This window comes from Hippichthys cyanospilos, chromosome 5, assembly GCF_059441005.1.
Source record: "Hippichthys cyanospilos isolate Australia breed blue-spotted pipefish chromosome 5, RoL_Hcya_1.0, whole genome shotgun sequence".
NCBI classification, from domain to species: Eukaryota; Metazoa; Chordata; class Actinopteri; order Syngnathiformes; family Syngnathidae; genus Hippichthys; species Hippichthys cyanospilos.
Window position 1 is genome coordinate 5,034,415 of NC_142373.1, and position 12,823 is coordinate 5,047,237.

A 12,823-nucleotide genomic window follows, 5' to 3' on the forward strand; every position below is an offset into this window, starting at 1 on the left:
TTGCAATGCGTTTTACAATGAACATTTTTGACTTCACGTCCCATCTGAGCACATAGAATAGCTAGACTATTGATACTGTATGTATTTCATCAACCTGTACCAAATAAATCTGAAGAAGCTATGATAATTATATCCCCGCCTAAAAAATATTCCTGCCAGAGGAGAATCACACTTATTGTCTCGCCCACCTGCTGATCTAAGCACTTGCATGGGTTTTGGTGGGGCCTTCTGAAGGAGCGTGCAGGACAAGGAGTGGCTCCATATCCGGTGAGCCCTGCCAGGACCTTGTTTGGCCTGCCATGGGTTGCGCAAGAGAGGAGCACCAATGGCAGCCACAGTGGTGGAGGAAAACAAGAAAAATGCCAACAAAGCAACATTTGAAGCCAGGCTGCACAAGACCCTTTGAAGTACTGATCAATTAGAAAAGACTATTTTCACATACATTTTCAAGCAAGCAGTCAACCGCATCGATCAATACATAGCAATACATAGTTACATTTTGCTCCATGGCGCCTCTCTTTCATATCAGCCAGTAGGTAGGACTAGACAAGTTCTTGTACTTAATTCTACTCCCTGGTGAAATTATTTTAATAGGAACTTTGTACTAGATACTTTATGATTGCCTCGGTTTTCTCCTTTTTAATCAAAACTCCTCTTCAGTGAAAACATCATCAAATGCTCTCATTGTCTTACCTTAGAAAAATAACAAACGAGATATATTCAATGTTTTTCAGCAGCAAGGATGGATTGAAAGGCTTTCCTTGTACTATGAGAAGAGAAAAGGAGATTGAAAGAATTTTTGTGTGACAATGTCGATGTCACCCATGAACTATTGCTTTGCTTTTGCCCGGAGGCGTCTTGCATCGCGCTAAAACTTGATGTGAAGAAAGATGTTTCAAACGCCTTCTTTTGGCCAAACAATTTGTAACTTAGACAGCTGTTTTGCTCCAGGTTAAAACCCCAGAGTGGATCCCTTAATGAAATAAATACCACTTACATCTCAGTGCCTTTGACTTTTGACCTGTAAAATAACCAAAACCCAGTTGTGTGTCAGCCTTTTCACATTACCTGTGTGAAAATATTTCCTCATATTCACTAAAGAAAATTTGCCTGGATCTGATCTAGGGGATTGTTTTTCATCTCAACTCTATTTTTAGAGCACCTTATAAAAACAGTTGCAGTTATTAAAATAATAAATGAATACATCCATACATCCATAATCAACACATAAAAAAGGGATAAAAATAACAACAACAAAAAACATAAAAACACTCTGACATTTCAAGATTCCTTCAGCATTTTGTGTGTGTCTGAGGACCGAGCTGTTACAGTCCAACTTGCTGCCAGTGGTCTATGGGTGGTGTCAATGTGGATAAGATTTTGAGTACACTAAATGACTCAGAGGAAGAAGTAGGCCATCTTTTCCCTTTACTTTGGCATATACTGAGCATCAGGCATGCAGCATATTATTTGCTGTCCTTGCTGTCTACATACTGTATGGTTTTGACAAGTAGATGAGGGCAAGATGGATGTCTTTACTGCCCACTCTGAGGTTACTGGGATATTCAAATTCTAATTACATGATCCAAGCATGCATGATGTCATTCATGCCGACTGTAGCAGTTGATAGTTGAAGATACACAACTCAACTCCATTTATAGAGCACTTAAAAAAAAAAAAACACTGTTGCATTTAAGGTGCTATACGTAGAGTAAATGTTGTTTTACAAGAACAAAAGAACAAAGTCATTTCAAAATAATACCAGTAATGACAGAAAACAGTAGGTCCAGAGTTGTAGTTATGTGTTTGCTCTTATGCGCACCAATTTATGTAAAAACCTAAAAAAACTACTGCCATTTTTACAAAATAGTCATTTATAACCTCACTTCCATATAAATGATGAATTGAATGAACGTTCAGGCTCATTCAATTTCTCATTTGACTGTCCCCCTCTAACTTACTTTGGCACAGAATAATTCTAAACAGTGTGCCATTTTGGTACCGAAATCGCCATCACAAGCAAAGCAATGTGTCAAAACATTTTTTAAGATATTTATTTATTATTTTATTATAATTATTATTTATTATTATTATTTATTTATTTTTATTTAAGTTATTTTTATTCATAAATTTATTTTATTTTGTAATTTAGGGCTGTTAATTAAAAGCAAACAAACACACAAACAATAACTATCTTTAAGTCCAGAGTGCAGAATCTTACCTTCATGGTGACTGACTGATTACTCTCCCCTGTGTGTCTGGTTGGGATACTTGCCCGCTGGCGGTTATTCGTGGCTTGGATTATTTTTCAGAAAGCAAAAAGGGGCGTGGCGGCTGACGGACATCTGATGTGATGTCTAGCCGGACAATTACGACGACGGATGGAAATTGCAATTCCTACATTTTTAATTTGAGGATTTTTGAGCAATCCCATCATTAGTCGGCCCGCGGGCATAAGGTGGACATTCTGTGAGTGCTCCCGAAGTACCAGCCCCTGCTAATTGCTAATATGAAATGGATTTTGGAAAGATCGTAAATAAGTACTTCAGTATACAGTAAACTTTTCACATATATCTTGCTGTAGAATCTACAGAAACCAAAATTAGGCTGGTGCATGAATCAGGACAATTTTTATTTTCTTTTTTTGAGCAGAGGTGGGCAGTCCGTCGGTCTGTCACAGACAGATGTATTTTTCAAATGACTGGAAACCCTATAGAAATGATGAAATAACATGACGAATCAGAAGTTTTCATCCGTCCTTGTAATCGTCAGAAGTGAGCGGCCTGAACATGCTGAATTAAACATGATGGGAGTAGTTATAGGTAAAATGATGTCAAACATGAGCTATTGCTTCACTTTTGCCATTTTATTTTAACTTGGTTGTCGTGTGTGTTGCAGATGTGTTGTCCTCATGTGAATTGACTTTATGGAACCATGAGACGGCATGCAATGGGGAACAACGACTTCTCAGTTAAGAGAAGCATGAAGACTTGTACATTTTGGTTCAATAAATCTTATGTGCATGTTGCTGGAACAATTTTGCACATGATAGCCTTGTTTGAACTTTTGATGAAATTAAGATGAAACTTCAGTTTTTTGTTGGCTAATGATGCATTGGACGCCAAAGTGGGTGATGGAGTGACGGACTGACGATACAACTAATACATCAGAAAAAAAAAGTGAAATATATTTGGATATGGCTCGCGCTCATTATTAGAACCTTTGTAAAATAAATTAAACTTCTTGTGAAATTCAGTTCGCAGGTGCGTGTTGTCAAAAATGTTAGTTTTAATATAAGTAATACAGTTAAAAAAAATACAACCACGTTTATTGCACTCATCTATTGCATGTATGTGTTGTGAAGTACTTTCACTAGCTTTACTGTTTTTTGTTCTGTGACCATTGTAAACATGATACATGTTAACAAACGCTTGCCTGTGTTTACCATTTGGTTTTCACATTGCTCATTTATTTTGGCTAAATAATGCATTCAAAAGCTCTTTTTTTATTTTTAATAATTTACCAGTGTGCTGCTCAGTGTCCCCAGGGAGCGCTACATTAGATTCAATTTCAGGCCCACGTCAGGCAAATTTAGGGCAGTCATGTAGACATCTCTTGAATGCACAGGCTGGAAGGCTGCCGGACTGTTTGTGGGGATGCGTGTCTGTGTATGGCTTTGTGCGTGCATGTGCAAAGAATTTTGTATGCCCCTGCCCAAAGGCCTCAGCCTGTCTACATGGTGGTTATCCCATCTGCATCATTTTCATTAGGACCATCCTGCAAGCCGGCCGTAATTCAAAATAAATTGTGGAGTTCTCTGTCATAATGAGGTTTACAAGTGAACACACATGGGCCGAATTAATTAAATGATATCGTCCAAACTTGTCTAAACCTTGTCAGTTTGCAATACAATTTGATTTTATATTTCTTAAAATGTCACAGAGAATGCCTAAAACAGAGCATGTTATTCACAAATGTTTATATATATAAAATTATTTTGTTTCATATTATATCCATATGGTTCACTCCTACAAGTGCTGCCGTTTTAGTGTAGAGTTTGTAGCCAATTAGAATTCAGCTAAGGTGTGTTGCCAGGCAGACTTCTTGGCAGACTTCATGTGCATTCGCTTGATTCGCTTGAACTTTTGAAGGGTTCTGCCCAGTGTGCAATGACATATTGTTTACGGGCCCATAATTTTAATAGACTGCTGCAAGAGCCAATCGAGTCCGATTACTGACGGCCTAAGTGTGAAATGCAAGGACCGTGACTGATATTTACTAAGCCAGAGGGTTGAGTGCAAAATCTTGGCTGTTCCATGCATTGCACTCTTCTGCACACAGATGCCAGTTGTTGGAATCTGCTGGAGCTGTCCATTCAGCTTGGGCGTAACCACTTTTGTATATATTCAATAGTGGCATAAAAAAGTATCCGAACCTTTTGAAATTTCTCACATTTCTGCAGATATCCTCATTAAATGTGACCTTATCTTTTCCAAAATCACACAAATAAAAAATGGTGTGTGGTTTGTTGAAAACAAACATTTAATGCATTTTTAATGGGAATATCATGCAAAGAAATAAGCAACTGAAAGTGAACAGAACTGGAGAGCAATTACAGTATTAGCATGTTATTTTATTTTACTAATAATTCAAATTAGGGTGTGTTCAATCAGAGTCATCACTTAAAGCTTCCCTCCTCACTTTAATGGGAATATTATACAAAGAAAAAAGGCAAAGGAATATGCAACTGACACTGAACTGGAGAGCAGTTACAGTATTAGCATGTTATTTTATTTTTAATAATTCAAATTAGGGTGTGTCCAATCACTGAGGCATCACTTAAAGCTTCCTTGCTTACTATAAAGACAGATTTGGTGAGAATTATGTCTTTATGAAAAGCATTAAGAGAAGTGCATCATGCCTCACTCAAAGAGCTCTCCCCTAAAACCAGCAAGCAACAGTTGTTGATTTGTATAAAGCTTGGAAAGTTTACAAAACAATCTCTAATAGTCTGGATGTTCATCAATCCACAGTTAGAGAAATGATCTCCAAATGGAGAGTTTGGCAGGGTCGCTTTGCTCATAAGGAGTGTCCTTCTATCAAAAAGGACACCCATAGTTTCGTGCTGAATATTCAGCTTGGTAAATAATGAATCCAAGAGTGTCTGCTTAAGAAATCATTGGCACTTTCCAATATCTTTGTACTAGTGCTGGGCGATGATAATAGTTATACTGTGCTGATATACAGTGGAGCCCCGTGTTACAAGATTAATCTGTTTCGTGGTTGGGCACACATTCCGTGGGATTCACCATATGACAGGCAATCCAAACCTATGTTAAATAGCTAATGCGTTTGGAACTCCAGGTAAAGACCTCAAAATTGTACATACATATTAACAATTGGTACCAAAATAGTATCAGAAAATACAATCAGAAAACAACATGAATCAAAAATATTGAAAGGATTTATTTACTTTTGAGTGGCACTTTTATGCCCATATTCCCTAATAAGGGATATCTCCAGCATTGTTTCCATATCAATCATCTTCTTACTTTTCTAGCAGTCTTGGAACCCATGGCTAACCCTTTCAACTTTAAATTAAGCAGTAAAATGCACTATAAATACGGTTTTGTAACCACTCACAATCAAACAAAGCTTTACCGTTCTACCATTCTGAAACGAGTGAGGCCGACCAATAGCAGACCACCATCTACGTGAGGAGACGCCGACCAATAGCAGACCAGCATTCTAGTGACGCGTTGCAGGGAGGCAAGTGTGGCCACAACTGAAAATAAGTGTAATTACCTAAAAACGCCTGCAGATGAAGACAAAACAACACAAATACAGCCAAGCCCCAAGGGTCATGATAGTTGTTGTTGTCGCAAAACAGGGAAAATACCATAAAGAGGGGATGAAAAACTCAGTATTCCACATCGCGACATGAAAATAACGCTGCAAAACGGGGGTCAGCTGTAATTATATTGTGATACAAAGTGATGCAATAAGTGTATTGCAATACGACGTCCAGTGTCCACTATATCGCACATCGGTTTTTAAACGCCTTATTTTGTACTATTTCTTTTTTTTTTTTTTTTTTTTTTCATCGATCCAGTGGCTTTCTAATCATAATTTTTGTCATATTATGAATTGTCTTTTAAATGTGAAATAAATATTCCCAACTATGGACCTTTGTCAAACGGTAATTCTGACCCCGGATAAAAACGTATGCATTAAATTTTCAATGACTATATTGCATTAACCATCGATCCCTTGCAACAGAACTTTCGTTACCCGGGAGCTACACAGAAGCCCGCAGTTGCACAAACGCAGGAAGCTCCCGCACGATAACACGGAATAACTGTGTCTGCGACTCCCTTTTCATTCTTCTATCGTTGGATCCAAAACAATGGCATATAAGTGACTCTTTATTGTTATGAGTTTGGCTGTAATTACAAAAGATTTTACTGTTATTCATTTACGTCCTGCCGATCATGGCATCTATGAGAAAAAGAATGGATGAAGATCATGATGTGCCCAACTCAACACCTGATGAAAAGCCACCGTTCAGCAAGGAAGCGATGGCATCAAAATTCATTCTGTATGCACAAGTATCACCAGGACGTCAACGATGATCAACGGGACATTTACTTGCAATTAGCAATGCTACTGTATGATAGGCAGGCAAACATTTATAACATGCAAAAGAATTAAGCCAACACTTCAAAATACACATTACAAAGTACATAATACAATAATGTAGTTAAGTACTGTACTGTACTGTATTAACGTCATTTTAAAAACAGTCCCGGTACATTATTTGGACCATGTTTTTGCATTTTCCAATATTATGTTCATATTCCGTACATGTCCTGAATACTGCAGTTTTTGTTTAATAAACAGGTTTTGAACAATATATTTTTGCTTGTGTTCTTACACATGTATATCTTTTGCAAGGATGTCCTGGAGAAAAATGATTTAAGAACACAGAGCAAGATCAGATTCCAACAAAACTTTAGAAGAAAATGTTAATGACAAAAATAATAATCTTTATAAAATTGGTAACAGCAGCAGTAATAACCACAGCAATACATAATAACCCAATAATTACAAGTAGTGGTAACAGGACGTTGAGAAGTAACATGCTTGAAGTCAACAAAAGGGATGAGAGAGCTGAGTTATATGTGAGCTTCCAGATCGTTCCATGCCCATGGCCCCAAAGTAGGACAGAATCAGTCCTTATTGTGGGAATCTCAAACACAGCCAATATTAGATCTGAGATCAATGGTTGACTTGCAGGGAATTTGGAGCAGATATATATTGAGGGAGTTGAATTAAGATAGCTATATAAAAAAAAATTGTTTGATACTAACATTAATTAATAATAACGTTGATACTCAAGTACAGTTTGAGTATCAAGGGATAATACTCCTGTGAGAAAATATAAAATACAATGGTGAGGTTTTTTTTTTTTCTTTTTTTCATAAATCTCAGGGCTGAATGACAAATTAGGGTCCAGTGGGCACTTGGTAACAAGTCACAGCCTGCCTGTATGACCACCTCATTCTCTCTCACAAACCAGTTTGACCACATTCCGGTCAATCAGTCCAAATTTGCCATTTGCACATCTTTGAGCCACTTTTCAGAAAACAAACAAACAAACAAAAACATGGATACGCAAATGTGCAACGTGAAGCATGCCATGTTGCGAATCAGTGATTTCTGTCTGGCATGCGTACCAGCGTTTTAAGTTATGTGCAGGCTTGTACATTACACGTGTAATAGTGTATTCAATATAAATCGGCAGAGTTTTAATCACCAGCATGCACACACACAGCCATAAAAGATAACATGATACAAACAAGTTATTATTTTTTCATCTTTTAAGACATTATGACAGTGATAGAATGAAAACCTAATGAAACAGTACCATCTCCTGGACAAACATTTCAAAAGTACTGCATTGCAACACTTAAACCTTTTTGACCATTTTTGGATATTTTTTTTCCTTTGGCATGTCACCATCTGGATTAAATTTCAGCTCCCTAGTGACTTTCATCAATGGTTTCCCTTTGATGGGAAATGTCTTTGATGTAAAAGACTGGACAAAATACCTCACAAAGGTTAGTCATGCCCAAACAATGCTTCACCATTATTCTATAAATAAACCGAAAAGTGGACTTGTCTGTTAGCTACAATGAGGTCAATGACTTTTTGTTACACAAGACCCAATGATATGAATTTACCAAGTACGAACAACAAAATGATTACGTTTAGTTTTTGCTTGAAGTGGGGTTAATTATGCTTACTTGATACAAAACAACCACCTGCCAACAAGTCCGACATTTCAATAATGTTTCGCAAACTTTACGATTTCCGACTTCCGGTTGGTGTGTGAAGGCCCTCTGTAGTGGCATTTTCTTCTGATGCGGCTGCTTCTTGGCGCACAGACTGAGCAAGTTTTGTGCTTGACTGCCTTCTCTAAATTTGAACACCTAAAACCAAGCCATTATAGTAGCAGTGACATGTGATAATACAGCCCAAGCACTTTTTGAGAAGCGGCCTAAATAAAGATGGTCATCTGCCCATATTGGGACAATAAAGCCCATCTTAAAATAAGGAAAACCTGGAAAAAAAATAGAAGATAAAAAAACAGGGTGAATGAAGGAAAATCTAAGCTTGACTTCATCCAGGTCCACAAATCTTGACTTTTTTTTTTTTCTTTTTAAACCTGGTTAAAAATTTACACTATTGACTAGTTATGTCAGGGGTAGCCGTGATTGAGTAGCCTAAAGTTCGTATCTCAGTGAGGGGTGAGTGCATGCAAGGGTAGCAAATACTGAGTTTCATCAGGGTTTATAAAATTTTGCAAACATACTTGCAAATAGTTTTATTTCTAACTAACAATAGGAAAGCAGTCATTAACATTTGTAAACCATTACAAGGCATATCATCAATGATGTTTTTGATTAATCAGTGCTAAAGACCACGTGACCATTGTTCCAGGCCAGCCAGAATGTCTCATACATGCCTAAATGGATTTGTTTTAGTGTTGAATTTGTTTCTTTCAATTGAGGCCAGAGGTGCCAAACACTGATCTACAATCCTACATGTATTAGATGTATCCCAAAATCTGAACGAAACGAGGGAACAGAGATTGATATTTGAACATGCAGAAAAATAGATACAAATAATTTATTCTCCACAGTGCATACCAAAAGAAACATGCTGCATTTACATATGAAAGAGTCATGCTTGTCCTTGGCTATTTTTTCCCCAGATGTATACTGAAAGAAACATTCTGTATCTATATACATTATGCAGTCAATACAGTTTGCAACTCAAAGGTCAAGTCAAATATGGTGATCACCACAATACAAAATGGGTGGGAGGGGCTGTGAATGCATTCTACCAGTGAGGATCTGTGTTCTGAGTCTTTTGAACAGCTCCTCACTTGTCTGAACAATGGGAACTGAGTTTTTGTAATGAGCCTATAAAACTCCTCCCTCCTCTCTGTCACTTCTGAAGGCAATATCATCTTAGCATATTAGTGCTATAGAGTTGTGAGTGGGGCTTTAGCAAAATTTGTTACAATGACCAACATTCCTAATGTACAACTATGACATGATTTCAGCCCACACACTCACACACTCACACACACACACACACACACACACACACACACACACACACACACACACACACACACACAAATACCGTAAGGGTCCATCTTTTGAACAGGTCTTGGTCTTTAGTTTTAAGTAAACGGCTCATGATTGTACAACTCTCAAATGTCCCATCATTAGCGGCAATAGTCGAAATACTGTTGTATGCCAGGACCACTTTGCAATAACTGAATGTCACTTTATTAAGGTTTCCTGCATACCAAACAAACGATTTGATTGTAATCTCACAAGCCACACACTCTTTGGATGATGGCCTACAGTGGAGCCTATAGCAGGGAAAATTCCAATTGAGATCTAAATCAGAATTCCGATTTATTACAACAACCAAACCATATTGCTCGCAAAGAGCGTTCTCACTTGCTTGTGATGTGGAATGCGCGGTGGAAGGACTATGATGAGGACAAAACAGAGCGGTGGGAAGATGTATGCTAGAGTGTTCTTGTAATAAATTGGAATTTCAAGTGTAAACTCTCCTTCCCTGTTATGATGTTTTGGTCAGCTCTAGGCTCTAGGTTGATGTCTGAGGACTGTTACTTCCGAGAGCAACTCCATATTCCTCGACAACGGCCAAGGGATGGAAACAGGGAGGGACAACAGTACAGTTTGTGTACAAGACTTCATCATTCAAGATTTAAGTAAATATCTGTACTGCAGTGATATTTGTCTTGAATATGTAAAGTATGAATACTTTTCACACTTTAAAAAAAATTGCAATTTGTGTGTAGAAAAGGATGGCACTCACATGGGTAGATCAGACCGTTGAGGCGGATATTTAAAGTTGACCTATTTTAAAGTTGACTTGTGCAACTTAGTCAAGAAGGGAGGAAAGCACATTTTTCACTCAGTCAAGTTGCATAAAAAAATATATGAATACATATTTTAAATGTGTTATCTTTGTCTGATCTTTACATTTCTTTGATGAGCTTAAACATTAAAATGGCCAAACTGAAAATGAAATTTTAAATAATTGTTTTGTAAGTGTGTAGAAAACCTGACACATACTTAAAAAAGTGAACACAATGAATTCCAGATTGCAAATTGTTGTCCTGACCAAACATTTATCAAGCCTGTCAAATGAACAGACATTCTTTTGAATATAGCAGTCATAACAGAAATGAACGAAGAGAAAATCGATATTATTTAGGCAATGTCATTTCCCTTGATCTGCTACTGTAGTTATTAAATGACCGAACATGCAAGTTACATACAAGTTCACTTCTGAGGGTTGCCATGAAACAATTATTGCCTCTGAGCTATGCTTTTACAGTGTGAGAGGCTGCTACTTCTCACGTGGTGCAACATTTCAGGTCGAGGTGCTGATTAGAACTAATCATCTCCACGGAACTTAATTAAGTACGCAACAAGAGCTGATTGCCTCTGCCTCCCACTGCTGCTGTTATGGGGATATCAATAGTAAATGAACAGTGTCATTAATGCTGATCAGACCTAAATGGGTAGTGAGTCGTTCTGTCAATCACCATAGTTCATACTAATTCAAACAAAAGATGGTACGATATGCAGTACGTGTCAGAATAAGCAACATAACAGAATCTGCCAGCAGATCTTTAGTAAATATTAAATTTATAAACCAACTCCAGTTCTTAAACTCATTTTAATCCAAATATGGGTTAGCGTCATGGCTGGGATCATTTCATCCCACAATGATGCACAATGGTGCTGGGAGACAGGAGTGAAAAAAAAACACTCCTCACCCTTTTGTACCACTGGTTTTGGCAATAGATTATAGATTAACATGGCTGCCGTGGCACGTGAGATGAGCGAACCGTTAAATCACCAAAGGGTTGGCTGTTCAAATCAGGCTCTGTCTGAGTCATGTGTCGCTGTGTCCTTGGGCAAAACACATCACTGACTTTATATTTCTTATCATGGGGAGAACAACTAACGTGTGTGACTAACAGTTCGGTAACAGCGATGCATGCAAACAACAACATTTATGCCACCAAGCAAGCTATTCAAGCGTTACAACTTGAATCCAATCACATTCCCAGTATGTTGTACATCAAAGTGGAATCCAGTGCATGCTGTGTACGCCACGCTTACATTTAAATATGCAAATCATATATAAATGAACTCTGCACCTGAGATTTCCCTATCTTCACGATTACAAAAAAAGGAAACAAAGGGATGGGTAAAACAAGGAAAAAAGAAAAACTTTGCTAGCTGCAAAGTGGAGCTGTATAAAGATGTGCTCTTTGGTGCACTGTCTTCTGGCATAATGAATAAATACCAGAGGAGTGACTTAAAAGTAAGGCTCTCACTCACAGGAGGAGGGAAAGAAGAAGTGGTCCCATATAAAGCGGATGACGGCTGCCCACTGTCCCAGTGTGGTTAGCATGGCTATGTTGCGCTTTTGTATCCACTCATGTAATTGAAGCAGTAATGGGCAAAGTACACAGATTGTTTACTTGAGTAAAAGTAAAACTACCCCATGTAAAAAATGACTTGAGTTAAAGTAAAAGTGCTGAACCAAAAATCTACAAGTAAACGTACAAGCTCTGAAATGTACTTTGAAGTAAAATAAAAGGGAAATTTATTTTTTTTCCACGATTCAAAGATCACAATTCAAATTAATTTTTTTCTATACTGTTGAGATAAATCTTGTCAGTTATGTTCAAGAAGAAGCGGCTCGGTGGAACTGTCTACGGGTAGTAGGCGGGGGACATGTTTCCTCACACATTCCTAAAACATGCATGGAAGGTGTATTGGACACTCTAAATCAGGCATGTCCAAATTCCGGCCCGGGGGCCAAATGTGGCCCGTGGTTAATTTCCATCTGGTCCACAGCCTCTGTCATAAAATCAATAGCGTCTGGCCCGCATGGACAATTAATACATTGGGCAGCAGCGCTGTTACCTACGTGTGCTAAATGCTGGTATCTATAGGCTCTATTAGGAACAGCAAATTAGTGTATGAGTTATTGACGGTATGAGCCACTAATTTTCTAAAATGGCGACAATCAACAAAAGGAGGAAAGTTGAGCTGCAGTGTGATGGAGTGAGCTACGGTCAGCACCAGCAGCTTTATATCACCAACTTTTACTGACAGCTGGATAAGGACAAGTTCTGAGAGATTCGAGCATTTGGTAAGAAAATGCCGAGCTTGTTCGGGTCGACGTATTT